The sequence below is a fragment of the Muntiacus reevesi genome, chromosome 1 (assembly GCF_963930625.1).
Source record: "Muntiacus reevesi chromosome 1, mMunRee1.1, whole genome shotgun sequence".
Taxonomy (NCBI): Eukaryota; Metazoa; Chordata; class Mammalia; order Artiodactyla; family Cervidae; genus Muntiacus; species Muntiacus reevesi.
This window is the reverse complement of record NC_089249.1, coordinates 127,377,317-127,390,823: the sequence shown is the minus strand read 5'-3', so window position 1 is coordinate 127,390,823 and position 13,507 is coordinate 127,377,317. Positions and strand designations below refer to the sequence as shown.

The following is a 13,507-nucleotide window of genomic DNA, read 5'->3' as shown; positions in this document are numbered from 1 at the left end:
ACTGAGTTCCTTTAGGATTTACTGGTTTGATTTCCTTGCCTTCCAAGGGACTCTCAAGAATCTTCTGCAGCACCACAATTTGAAGGCATGAACTCTTCAGCATTCAGCCTTTTTTTTTTTCTTTTTTTAGCATTCAGCCTTTTTTATTGTCCAGCTCTCACATCCATGAACAGCATACAGCTGCACAATTGCGGCCAGAATGTGGGTCCCTTATGCTCTTCACTTTTTGTATCACTCATCACATGGACCATGAAAAACTGGTCATACAATGTTTACAGAAGCCAATACAATTGCTCCATTTTCCAAGAAGGAGGGAGGGAGGGTGGGAGGAGGGAGGAGGCATTAGTTCTAACTTCCAGACCTCAGCTACACAGGAGAACCTGAAAGGTCTCATCTAGATCTAAAATTCAACAACTTCAAATATCTAAATTTTGGCATAGTTTCTCACTGGCACTTCGCTGACTCAATTTCTCACAATAAGTAGTGTTACTAGGAGAAGCAGCATATGGGGCCAGAAGAGCAGATGAAGTGAAACAGTGAGGAAATGGGTGGTCAGTTCAATGATCATGAGCTATAATCCATGCTGAGTCACTGTTAAGTTCATGAATTTGGGAAAACTACCCAATCTCCATTCATTCACTCATTTAATATATATGTACCAAGCACTTCCTATGGGCCATCCATTGCCCTGATGGTTTGGATGCCTGCTAGAGCTTGCCTGCTAGAACCTAGGGTTTAGTAGGTGTGCGTGCATGCTAAGTCATTTCAGTCATGTCCGACTCTGCAATACCATGGACTGTAGCCCAAGAGGTTCCTCTGTCCCTGGGATTCTCCAGGCAAGAATACTAGAGTGGGTTGCCATGCCCTCCTCCAGAGGATCTTCCTGACCCAGAGATCAAATCTATGTCTCCTGTGTGTGGCTCCTGCTGCCTTGCAGGCAGATTCTTTACCACTGAGCCACCCGGGAATCCAGGGTTTAATAGGGGAGACAGACAAATCAGTAATCACAATATGGAGTGAAAACGAGCAGAGAGTAAGTTCTAAGGGCCCTTTAACCTGATCTAAAAGGAGACAGAAGGAAGGTCACCAGAGAAGAACTAAGCTGAGCCCAAGGTAGGGGTGCTGTGAGGGGAGCAGAGCACTTCACACCGAAGGAGCTTGGCTGTGACATAAAGTGCCAAGAAAAAGAGGGAGCCGTGGATGTGGAGAGGCAAGCAGGGACCAGATCAAGGTGAGCCCATCATAGGAGCAAATAATTGTCCTGAGAATGATGGGAGCTACTGAAGGGAACAGACATAGTCAGGGTTTCCACTTGGAAAGCTCACTCTATCAGCCTATTGGGGAATGAATCCCAAGAAGATTAGGCCAGGAGACCACCAGGAAGTGGGATGGATCCAGGAACCAAACCCTCAGAACCCAACACAGAGGAGAGAGAGTAGACAGCTACTATTTGCTTTTTCTAGAAAGTTAAAAGGTGACATCTTCAATCAATAATGTGTCTTGGAGGCAGCTACGTGATTGATTCCTTGGGAAAAACCATTGATAATGAAATCTTTCCTTCTGAGCCAGTTAATTGTCCATTTTCCAGACCCTTAAGAACTTAACCCTGTTTAGTATCTGAGAGGTGTCCCATGACTTAACTCAGAGGTATCACGTATGTGACCTGAGAGCCATCACCCCCACCTTCTTCACCCACAGCAGCCACTGCTAAGCCATCATTGCTTTTTCCTGAGGACCTCTACTTGGCCTTGGGATGTTAGCACAGCACAATAGGCAGCTCCTTCCAGTTACTAGGACTTGATGTACAAGATGAATCCTATTTGCTGTGCTTCATGTAGCCTTGAAAGTGAAAGTCACTCAGTCATGTCCGACTCTTTGTGACCCCATGGACTATACAGTCCATGCAGTTCTCCAGGCCAGAATACTGGAGTGGCTAACCTTTCCCTTCTCCAGGGGATCTTTCCAATCCAGGGATCAAAACCAGGTCTCCCACATTGCAGGTGGATTCTTTACCAGCTGAGCCACAAAGGAAGCCCAAGAATACTGGAGTGGGTAGCCTATCCCTTCTCCAGGGGATCTTCCCAACCCAAGAATCGAACTGGGGTCTTCTGCCTTGCAAGCGGGTTCTATAACAACAGCTATCAGGAAAGCCCCTCATGTAGCCTTGGTTGCCACATAAAACAAAGACCTAGATCTTTAAATAAGCAAACAAAAAGTATGTCATAAAAAGGCAGGATCTTAATAATTCGGATGACAAAGGTCTTTCCAGGGCTCATGATTTCCACCCTCATGCCACTTGGAACACAGATGGAAATTATCCAAAGAGAAAAGGGTTTCTTCCTCTTTCAAGATTTACAGAAGTGAGAAAATCCCAAGTTAAGACTTTAGCCACTTTCAGAGTCAGGAAAGCCCTTTTATCTCTCTCCTGTATCTTTCTAGCCTAAGTTCTACATGCTCACACACAGGGCTAACCGAGTTCTCCAATATGACTGATCTCTGGGATCCTCCTTAGAAACAGCTAAGTTAGTGGGGAAGGGAGCTTCCTGTAGCATGTGGCTCAACTCTTCATCTTCCCCCACCTTGTGGAGATGCTGGCAGCTGGGTCCGTGGTGAGGTAACATGTATGAACCATTGGCAAATATTTAAAACCACTCCAAGTTCTGAGTCCAGAGCAGTGTGGGCTCCAGCCCTCAGGACTCCCAGGGGGGCCTCTTGGAGGAAGTCGCTTTGTCCCTGCCCCTGCCCATGTAGCTGCCAAGATGAACAGGCTTCCTCCCCGACCTGGAGCAGAGTCAGCACAGGGTGGCCTCGTGCCAGCCCAGGGACCCAGGGAGGGGAGACTGGTTTGTAGGTGCCCCGTGGGGCTTGCCAGCAGCTTAGGCCACAGGCGGGGATTGGAGAAGTGGGGGAGTCTGCTGGCTTGGTCTGTACTGGAGAAGGTGAAAGCCTTTGGCTCTTTGTGTTTTCTGGCCGTCTGGGCACTTGCCTGGTCTCCAAGCACCAGTTTGATCAGCTCCTGATCTCAAGTGATAGCCTGCATCTTGTTTCTGTGATGCTGTTTGGAATCTTAGTACCCCCTCCCTGTCTCAATGGTAACTGAGTCCAAGGCAGGACTGCTAACCTTCAGGTGGGCTCCTGGATCATGTAAGGAGTTTTCTTAAACTACATGGGGGTGGTGAATGAACTTCGAGATACAAGTGAGACCATTCAGTAGCTCAGTGAGATTTCTTTAGGAATTAGAGCCACAGGAACACTCCAGCCCAGAAAAAGACCACCCTCCAAAAACACTTCCCTCTGACCTGTGTTGCCCACTTATGCTTACCCTCCATCCAGCCCCTGACACCTTTACTGCCTGATGATGATGATGTGTGTGTGCTTGGCCATGTCCAACTCTGTAGCCTGCCAGGTTCTGTCCGTGGGATTTTTCAGGCAAGAATACAGGAGCGGGTTGCCATTTCCCACTCCAGGGGATTTTCTGACTTAGGGATCCAAGCCAGATTCCTGTGTCTCCTGCATTGCAGGGGGTTCTTTACCTCCTGAGCCATCAGGAAAGCCCACTGCCTAATGACAGTCCTTTTTGCCACCAACTATCTGGAAAAGTGCAATGGAATTTCAAACAAAAGTTAAAAAAAAAAGCTAAGTTTATAGAGCCACTGCCTTATTCTTTGTTATACCATCATGATATAATGATGTAAAAGTTAGAACTTCTTGTAACATAAACCGAGGAGTGGAAGCATATGTGACCCAAATGGATCCTCTGACCTTCCGTTTTCCCCTCTAATAAAGTCAGCTTTCTGCTGCATCTAAGAAAGAGTTAGAACTTTTGTCCATGTCACTCCCTTCCTCCTTGCACTCAAAGCAGACATCATTAGGCAGTTGTGGTTCTTCTTTCCTATCCATTCTGGACATTGCCTTGGAAATTTTATCAGGGACTTTCCTGGCAGTCCGGTGGTTAAGAATCTGCTTGCAGAGCTTCGCTGGTGACTCAGTGATAAAGAATCCGCCTGCCGATGCAGGAGACGCAGGTTCGAGGGATCCGGGAAGATCCCACATGCCATGGAGCAAGCAACTAAGCCCGTGCACCACAACTCTTCAGCCTGCATCCTAGAAGCCAGGAGCCGCAGGTACGGAAGGTGAAGAGCCCTCAAGCCCATGCTCCCCAGCAAGAGAAGCCATCACAATGAAAAAGCCCAAGCATCACAACCAAAGTAGCCCCCACTCACCACAACTAGAAAAAAGCCTGCGCAGCAACGAAGACCCAGCACAGCCAAAAATAAATAGATAAACAAAAAGATGAAAAAGGATTAAATTAAAAAAAAGAAGAAGAAGAAGAATCCATCAGCCTATGTAGGGGGTGCAGGTTCAATCCCTGGTTGGGAAACTAAGATCCCACGTGGCTCGAAGCCGAAAACCCAAAACATAAAACAGAAGCAACATTGTGATAAATTCAATAAAGACTTTAAAAATGGTCCACATCAAAAAATCTTTAAAAAAAAACTTTATCAACACAGCAGTACAGGTAGTCTCACCCAACTCCCTAGAGTTGACCCGTAATTACGAGAAAGCTTTTTTCACCTTGAGTGAGAGAATTTATAATTGAAAACGTAATTGAAATTCATCATTTTGATGGGCTTCTTGGGTGACAGTAGTGGTAAAGAATCTGATGCCAGTGCAGGAGACATAAGAGACTGAAGTTCGATCCCTGAGTCGGGAAGATATCCTGGAGAAGGAATTGGCAGCCCACTCCAGTATTCTTGCCTGGAGAATCTCACGGACAGAGGAGCCCGGTGGGCTACAGTCCATGGGGCCACAAATAGTCGGACACAACTGAAGTGACTTAGCATGCACATAGCATTTTAAAGTGAATGACATAGAACTGTCCAGAGGCTCCCTGGTGGAGACAAATACTGGTTTGAGTGTAAGAAAGCCAGAGTCACTGAGGTGTGTATGCCCTTTGGGAACCTGGTGAGTCATTTCACTGCTAAACCTTTCAGGAAAATAGAATGAATGGACAAAATGGGTTCTGCTGGAATACCCTAGGTCTGTCACTCTATGCTTCTCAGGGGGGAAAAAAAAAAAATATATATATATATATATATATATATATTTCTAGTCATGCATACTTTTCTTAGAAAAGTATGTTTTAGAAAATACAAAAAGGTAGGTAGTCCCATAACTCAGAGGCGAACATTCCTGATTGTTTCTTTCATATCTTTTTGCTATGAATTTTTAAAGCATGATGCTGACCCCAGGTATATTTGTGAGATTGTAGATAACAGCTGGCCTAACCTGAAACATGGAGCTTACTTGTAAGTGATGCGAACCAAGGCTGAAACAGGTCCAGGAAGCCGTGGGACCAGGCTCCCTTCTGCTCCTCACACCTGTCTCCCCCTTCTTCTCTCTCGCATCCTGATTTTTCTCTTTCTCTGGTCCAGAAGCTAAAATATGGCAAACATACAGCTTCCATGTTCATTGTCCCACAACAGGTCCAAATTCCTGAAAGAAATATTCTGACTGGCCTTGCTTTCTCTGGCCCCTGGCCCTACCAGCTGTGGCCGGGCAGGTGGGGTCACGTGGGGCTTTTTCATCTGTTCTGTGGCTGTTTATTCAGTGCACACTTCATGTCAGATTCTTGGTACTGGAGACACAGCACTAAAAATCCCTCACTGTTTAAAAAAGAGCAGTAGACAAGAAAATAATTGCTGATAGGATTAGCTCTGTGAAAAAACAAAACAGAGTGGGTTGTTACGGGTGAGAAGTCTCTAAGGAGAGAGCACTTGAATTAAGATCAGACTAATAAAACTACGGTTACCCGATTGCCTGGGACTTGTCCCTGAAAATTGGGTGGGGAACAAGAAATTCCCAGAAGAAAAGATCTTGTAAACTGGGAGGAATTCCAGAAATAGCTTCCTCAAGTGGCATGTACAGAAGTGTATAAATTGATATTTAAAACCTCTCCTTTTGCTAAGGATATAGCTGCTTTTAAAAAAAAGAAACTAGAAAATTTAAGAGTATAAAGATAAAAATTACCCAGAATTCTTCCACCCAAAGATAAAACATTGATAAACAAATAAAACATTTTGATATATTTTCTTACATTCGTGTTTCTTCACTTTTAATATGCTTTTTGCTCCTGGGATCATAAGCTCAGGAACATCCCCCAGCCCAGAGGAAGCAGTCCTGACAATAGATGATATCTGTTCCTGGGTTATTTATTAGTCTTAATCAATTTAGAAAATAAAAAGAGAAGCCAGTGACTCATTAAACAGGCACTTAACAGATGCAGAAAATCCACTTCCTTGGCAACTCGGCATTTATAAAAGAGAAAATAAGTTATTCACTCTGCAGCTCTTCTGCTGAAATGTCCCAACTTCATAAATAGTTTAGCCATTTTTAGTAAGTCCTGAAATATAGCTGTATGCATTTATTGTTCCGGGTAGTCATCCAACCTGGCAGGAGACTTCCTGTGAACTGAGGGATAAAGAATGAGAAATGTCATTGCTGGAACTTCCATGAAAGGAGTGGAAGCAGAAGGCAGCGCTGGTTCAAATTTTATCCCTTGGCTGTAACAATCCATTTGATAGCCCTAAATCAACTGAATTCTTAAGACTGGAGTCTAACACAAGGCAAGGAAAACCCCAAATTACTTGTATACTTTGAATTCTCTGTACCTGAATCCTTCGTTTTAATTATTCTCTCAATTGGCTAACATAATTTGAACTAAGTTTTAGTTCAATCTCTCTATGACTGTCTGGGAGTGTCGTTATGGTGGTTTTATACATCAAATACCATTTCACTAGATCTAAAATTTACGTCATAATATTTCTCTATCAAAAGTCAACATTGCACCATTGTTTTCAACCATTTAGTGTTATGGAGAAAAGGCCAAAACAAATTTGGAAGTAAACTTTTTTCAACTTGTATCTTTAAAGAAATGTTTTACTGTCTTTCCACATAATTCAAAATTTATGTCCAGATATAGGTCTGATTTTCACTGATCCTCAATGGCACGATAATTTTGTTTTAACTCAAGAACATTTTCTATAAGCATGTTTTATGTACCACTGTTTCTTGTTTTTCTCAAGTACACACAGATCTCTTCCTTCTACCCCGGTGCCATCCGATAGAAATTTAATGAGCCACATGTGTAATTTTAAATTTTCTAGTAGCCATAATTCAAAGAGGAAGAGGAAACAAGTGACACATTTTATCAGGCCTGTGAAATCTAGTGTGCACTTCACACTCACAGCACAGCTCATTTGCGGTCGCCACGTTGCAAGGGCTCAGCAGCAACTGTGACTTCTGGACTAGACAGCTCAGTTTTCTCTCTATAAGCCACTCCATTATTTTCAAATTTTTTCTGTCTACTTTCTAGGAAAAATCCCAAAGTTGTCTTCCACGTTACCCAACTCAATTTTCTACTCCATTGTTCCTACTTTCCAGCTACCAACATTGATTTTAATTCTCATGTGTGTTTTTTTGTATTTTTGCCTTAGCTGTTTCTTTTCATCTGATGCTGTTGCTATTCCAGTGTAAACCTGTTCTCATTTCATGACTTCCTGCTCTTATTGATGGCAACCGTGTCTTCTTACATACTGCATACTGTTTAAACTAACAATGAAAGTGAAAATATTAGTCCTTGAGTTGTGTTGGACTTTTTGTGGCCCTATGGACTCCTCTGTCCATGGAATTCTCCAGGCGAGAATACTGGAATGGGTTGCCATTCCCTTCTCCAGCGGATCTTCCCAACCTAGGGATCAAACCCGGGTCCCCTGCATTGTAGGCAGGTTCTTTACCATCTGAGCCACCAGGGAAGCTCAAAATATACATTAACTGTCCCTGCTGTGTGCTCTTACAAACACCATTTCTCTCACCATCTTTGTATTTATCATGTTTTGCTGTTTATTTCTTTACTTCTCTACATCTACCAACAAGAAGTAAACTCTCTCCCCTTGCCACCCCTCTCCCTCTCCCTCTTTCTGACATTAATCAACACATACTTTTTCTATGGTGGAAAGTTCTGATTTCATGAAAATACTTCCATCCTGTACACATCCTGAAGCATCTGGAAGTCAATACATATTGCAGAAATGTTTTCTTTTAATAGTTACTAACATTCCATATTATACATATTATCTAATTTATTCAACCAGTTTATTTCTCATGTAGTTTGGTTACTACTAACTATGCAGTAAATAAACACACTCATTTAGACTTTTGTTTCTAGTATGAGAGGCTGCTGAGCTGTTTTAAGCAGAGACCTCTTAATCTCCTTCACCGATTTCTCCCAAGCCCACCAACCCCCCTTCCCCGCCCTTCTGGCAGCCACACATCTTTTCTTTGTCTGAGAGTCTGTTTTTACTTTGTTTTGTTTGTCTCTGTCATGGCTTATTTCACTTAGCACAGTATCCTCTAGATGAGTCTATGTTGTCATTCTTTTTATGGCTGAGTAGTTTTCCACTGTGTATATGTACCCCGTCGTCTTTATCTCTTCATCTGCTGATGAAAGTTTAGGTTGCTCCCATATCTTGATTATTGTGAACAGTGGTGCATATATGCTTTTCCATTAGTGTTTTTTGTTTTCTTCGGGTAAATATCCAGAAATGAAATTGCTGAATCATGTGGTAGTTCTGTTTTTAATTTTTTTAGAAACATCCATACATCCATATGATTTTCCACAGTGTGTGTAGCAATTTATATTCCCATCAACAGTACACAGGGGTTCTTTTGCTCTACGTCCTTATCAATATGTTATTTTTCGTCTTTTTGATAATAGCCATTCTGACAGGTGTGAGGTGACATCTCTCTGTGGCCTTGATTTGCATTTCCCTGATGATCTGTGACATTGAGCGTGTTTGCATGTGTCTGTCGGCCACCTGTATGTCTCTTTAGGAAAAGTATCTATTCTAGCCTTCTTCAAAATAGACATTTCATTTCCCACTCATTTCCCTTTCTCTCTCTGTTACACTGAGAATTCTCTGAAACACAGAAAAGCCTTGGGATTTCCCCGGTCCTGGATGCCTGGCCTCTTTGGTCAAGGCCCCACCTCAGCTGGGTTTCCTTCTCAGTTCTCAGTCTGCAGCTTGCTCACATTCAGTCTGGACCTGCCTTGCCTGAGTGCTCCTAGCAACCTGGACCTGGAGACAGCCCTCTCTCCTGCCCGCTGGCCCTGGAGAAAGGAAGGTGCATGAAGGAGAGAGTGAGTGACTTAGAGGAACCCTGAGGTTCTGTCCTCCTGCTTGGCAAATGAGGCATAAATCTCCCGTCTGTCTCTGAGAGATTTAAGAAACATTACTTATGACTCTGCTTGAAAGAATCTTCTTTCTAACCTCTGCCACCCTTCTGATCAGCAGGCTTTCACTAGATTCCCACAAAGAGCTTTAGATTCGGCCCAGCGTTCTCTGCACCCCTGTGGTCCTGTTGAAAAGAGTTGTGCTCACTGCAGGCTTGTCTTCCCCCAGAACAGCAGGCGGAAGAGAACGCCAGACCTTTGTTCTCTTCTGAACACAGTCTTAATTGTCTTTCTCTGGTTGCTTTCATCATGGGCAGGCTTTGTTTTAACCAACTCGGGGCAGTCCTTTCTTTGGGCTCCAATCCGCTCTCGAGAACCTTCCCAGGAGCCACTGCCATGGATTCTACCAGCAGAGAATTGGCGCTGTTCCATCCAGGTCCTTGCCAGAGCCCATAGACATTCATGGGGCGTCTCCAATGTCCAAATGCTGGGTGCTTACTGCTGGGTATTCCGAGAGGAAAAGAGACGCGTCAGACTCTGCACCCACAGCAAGGCTGTAAATGTAGTAATAGGATTTACAAAATGTTTCAAGTATTTGGAGGCACAGAACTTGGGCCTGGAGAGGCAGATAACAGTTTCAGAAAGAAGATGACATTTGAGCTGGGTCTACAGGGAGAGTAGAAATTTGAGCCGGATGGAAGGGAGGGGACCGAGGCGCTGACATGAGAAAGAGCCCAGTAATGCTAGTACAGGACGAAGTGCACACAGATGGATTAAAGTGGTGGCAGACTTGACTGAAAAGCAAGGTGAAGGCTTCATTCCTCCTTTATGCAATAAATTTTCTAGAAGGAATTATCCAGTAGAGATATGATCTGGGCCAAGTAGGTAATTTACAATTTCCTAGTATTCTCATTCACCAAGAAAAGAAAAAAGTAACAAAAAACAAGTCATATTAATTTAGCACTATATTTTCTTTAACCTAACATAGCCTAAATATTATCATTTTAACATGTAATCAATATAAAAAATAATATTGAAATGGTTTTACATTCTTTTTTTAATCTCTGTCTTCAAAATCTGGTACTTAAGCCTATCTCAATTCACGTGCTAAATTTTCATCAGAAATACTAGAATGGTATTTGTATTTCATAAAATTTACAGTTGAAAAGGTAGATTTCACATACTCAAGTTGTTCAAATATATTTTTAATTTTCCAATAGCTGAGTCAAGTATTAGTTTTTAAAGTTAATTTTAGTTACAGAACATCAAAAACTTAATTCCTCTGGTGTACTGACCACATTTCAAGTGTTCCGAAGCCACCTGTGTCTGGTAGCTACTGTATCCTGGGTAGTCCTAGCTTCTTTGAGGAAGTTTGAACTAAGCCCTGCAAGTAAGGAAGGGAACCACTGACTCATTTCAAGCAGGGACATGGCTGATCAGATCTGTTTAGAAAGGATAGTTTGTTTTTTTTTCCACCTCTGTGAAAAGATCTGCTAGTCAAATAAACTTCAGACAAAATTGGGAGGAGGAAAAGGAAGGAAAGATAGTAGCAAGTTTAAATGGGCAGACTGCTGTTACCCTGGGAAGTCCTGTGAAGAGCAGTCATCAATGGCAGATTATGAATCATCCTTGTATTTTTGTTAAAGTTCGTTCTTAAAGCTCTCTAAAGTAAAGGTGTACATTGTCCTCCTTCTTTCTAAGGCCTGGAGAGTGAGAAGGAATGTGTGACGTGACCAGATCAATGAAATGGACAACTCCCCAGGGGCAGCCTTTTGATCCTGACTTTGGAAAAGCGCATCTAATGATTGTCCACAGACATGCACAAGTTCTAAGCACCCCTCTCCTCTGGCCACAGGGATCCCTGTGGTTGAACAGAGGACGGGGTGAGAGGAGGAAGAAGGTGGCCCACACAATCAGCATAAACCACTCAGTGGCAGCTTGGGTTTGTCCCGGGAGCCCCATGGCGCCAATACATGAAAAATGAAACTCAAGCAATGTTTTGAATAGTGTGGGAAAATTCAGGAAAAATACTCCATCTGGGCAGTGTTTAAAACAGTCGACTATTTTATGGTTCATAAATTCATAGAACTAAAGAGAAAGAGTAGACAAAATGTGCCAGTCCTAGGGTGATATAACTACTTTCCTAATTCATGATCTGTTCCGCTGACAGCTGAGCAGAAATGTTATCTCTGGCTGCTCTACTTTTCCTTTGAGAAGTCATGTGAAACCTCAGAAATTTAATCATAGCTCCTGTGCGCTGGCCTTTAATTTTCTTATTTTAAAAATCTTTTGTATATTGGTCACTTAACTGCAGGACTTTATATCAAAGCTCAGAACAAGAAGGGTAAGTTCTTCAGGCAAATCCACTTACCTGGTTTTCAATTAAATTAAAGATATGAAAACCTTATACATTCTGACTCAGCTGATTCAGAACTGGAGCTCCTTTGGGGAAAGATCTTGAGGTTTACTTTCACTCTTCATGGGGAAAGAGGGTTGCTGTACATTGATATTATCAGCGTTGATTACAGGCTGAAAACTGACTGTAAGTGGGAGGATACCATATTTTCGAGTTTGCACAATTGCTGAGGAAGCTCTCTTCACACTGAACAGTCAGTGTGCTGTTTACACAGGATTCTCATCTGTTCACTAAGGACTTAACACTAGCGCCTTGTGAGCTAGTTGAAATTTGCTGGAGTTGTGAGCACCGAGAATAGTTCCTGTTGCTTAGAAAGCATTTAGGAGGTTGGTTCTTTTCCATTTCCTATGAATTCCACAGTTACATATGAAAATATAAAAGCCACTGGTTGTTCTCTTAAAATACTCCCCTTGTGGGTATTAGATGAGATTCAGGAAATGTCCAGGTAATTGCTCAAGAACTGAAGGACAGATTTGGAGAGTAGACAGAAGGCTTTCGTCCCACTCTTGTTACTTGGGCTCTCTTTCGCTCCATAAATGTCCAACCCATTCTTTTCCCAACATGCTCATGCCCACATGTGCGTGTGCACACACACACACACACACACATACACACACGTGTGTGTGTGTGCACCTCATTGGCTCTAAAATTCTATTCTCAGAGTCTTGCTTCTGGGGGCCTAATGAGGGTCTCAGATTAGCTTCATAGATTTCCCACTCACCCGAGTCAAAGGCTGCTTTCTCCATCTAGAAAGCCCGATTATTTGATTTTGTCTTGAAATCTCCTCACGTCCTTGGGCTCCGCAGAGGCACACACCACAGCACATGACTCTGGATGGCAATGAGCAGCTTTCTTTTCTTTAATTAAATAAATAACTCCCTGGATTTAAGCCACAAAGCAAAATGAAGAAGGGAGGTTTTGGATGGAAATAGAAGTGGGAAATGGTCCAGTTAAAGCTCCAGGGCATGACTCACTCCTGCGGGCAAGCTCGCAGCTCCCCCCAGACATCAGCCTTGGCCTGATTGACAAGATCCTGCTGAAATGCTTTCCACCCCCCGGCCCCCTCTATTGGAAAATATCAAGTGTCACCCTTCAGATGCTTGTGCTCATTCACTGTTGTATCTGAAACCAAGTTGCCCAGCATTTACAGAGGGGAATCCCATACCATTCTATAAAGTCCAGATTGCGGGTCAGAAAATAGACTCCAACAGTGTATTTCTGGCCCTACAACAGCCTGTTTATGTAAAAAAAGGGAAAAAGGAGTGGGAAAATGAGGGTACCTTTTCTTTTTCTTTAACCTTTATTGAAATATAGTCGATTTACAATGTGTTAGTTTCAGGTGTCAGCAAAGTGATTCCATGATACATATGCATATACACATACTTCTTAAGACTCTTTTCCATTATAGGTTACTGCAAGATATTGATTACAGTTCCTGTGCTTCCCTGGTGGCCCAGGGGTGAATATCTGCCTGCAATACAGGGGATGCGGGTTCCATCCCTGGGTCCGCAATGTCCCCTGGAGAAGGAACCCACTCAAGTATGAACAAAGGAGCCTGGCAGGCTGTAGTCCAGAGTCAGATACAACTTAGCGACTGTAGCATCACCATTACCACCACTCTATGCTATACAATAGGTCCTTGTTATCTATTTTACATAAGGTAGTCTGAAAAGGGAAAAGTGTTAGTCGCTCAGTCATGCCTGACTCTTTTTCAACCCCATGCACTGTAGCCCATCAGCTCCTCTGTCCTTAGAATTCTCCAGGCAAGAATACTGGAATGGGTAGCCATTCCCTTCTCCAGAATATCTTCCCAACCCAGGGATTGAACCTGAATCTCCTGCATTGCAGACAGTACACAC

General features: G+C 43.1%; 1 protein-coding gene across 2 annotated transcripts in view; it reads left to right on the top strand.

Moving 5' to 3' along the window:
- AK5 (adenylate kinase 5) overlaps positions 1-13,507 on the top strand; it is a 258,098-nt gene that overhangs the window by 239,252 nt on the left and 5,339 nt on the right. The gene's annotated exons all lie outside the window — the stretch shown is intronic.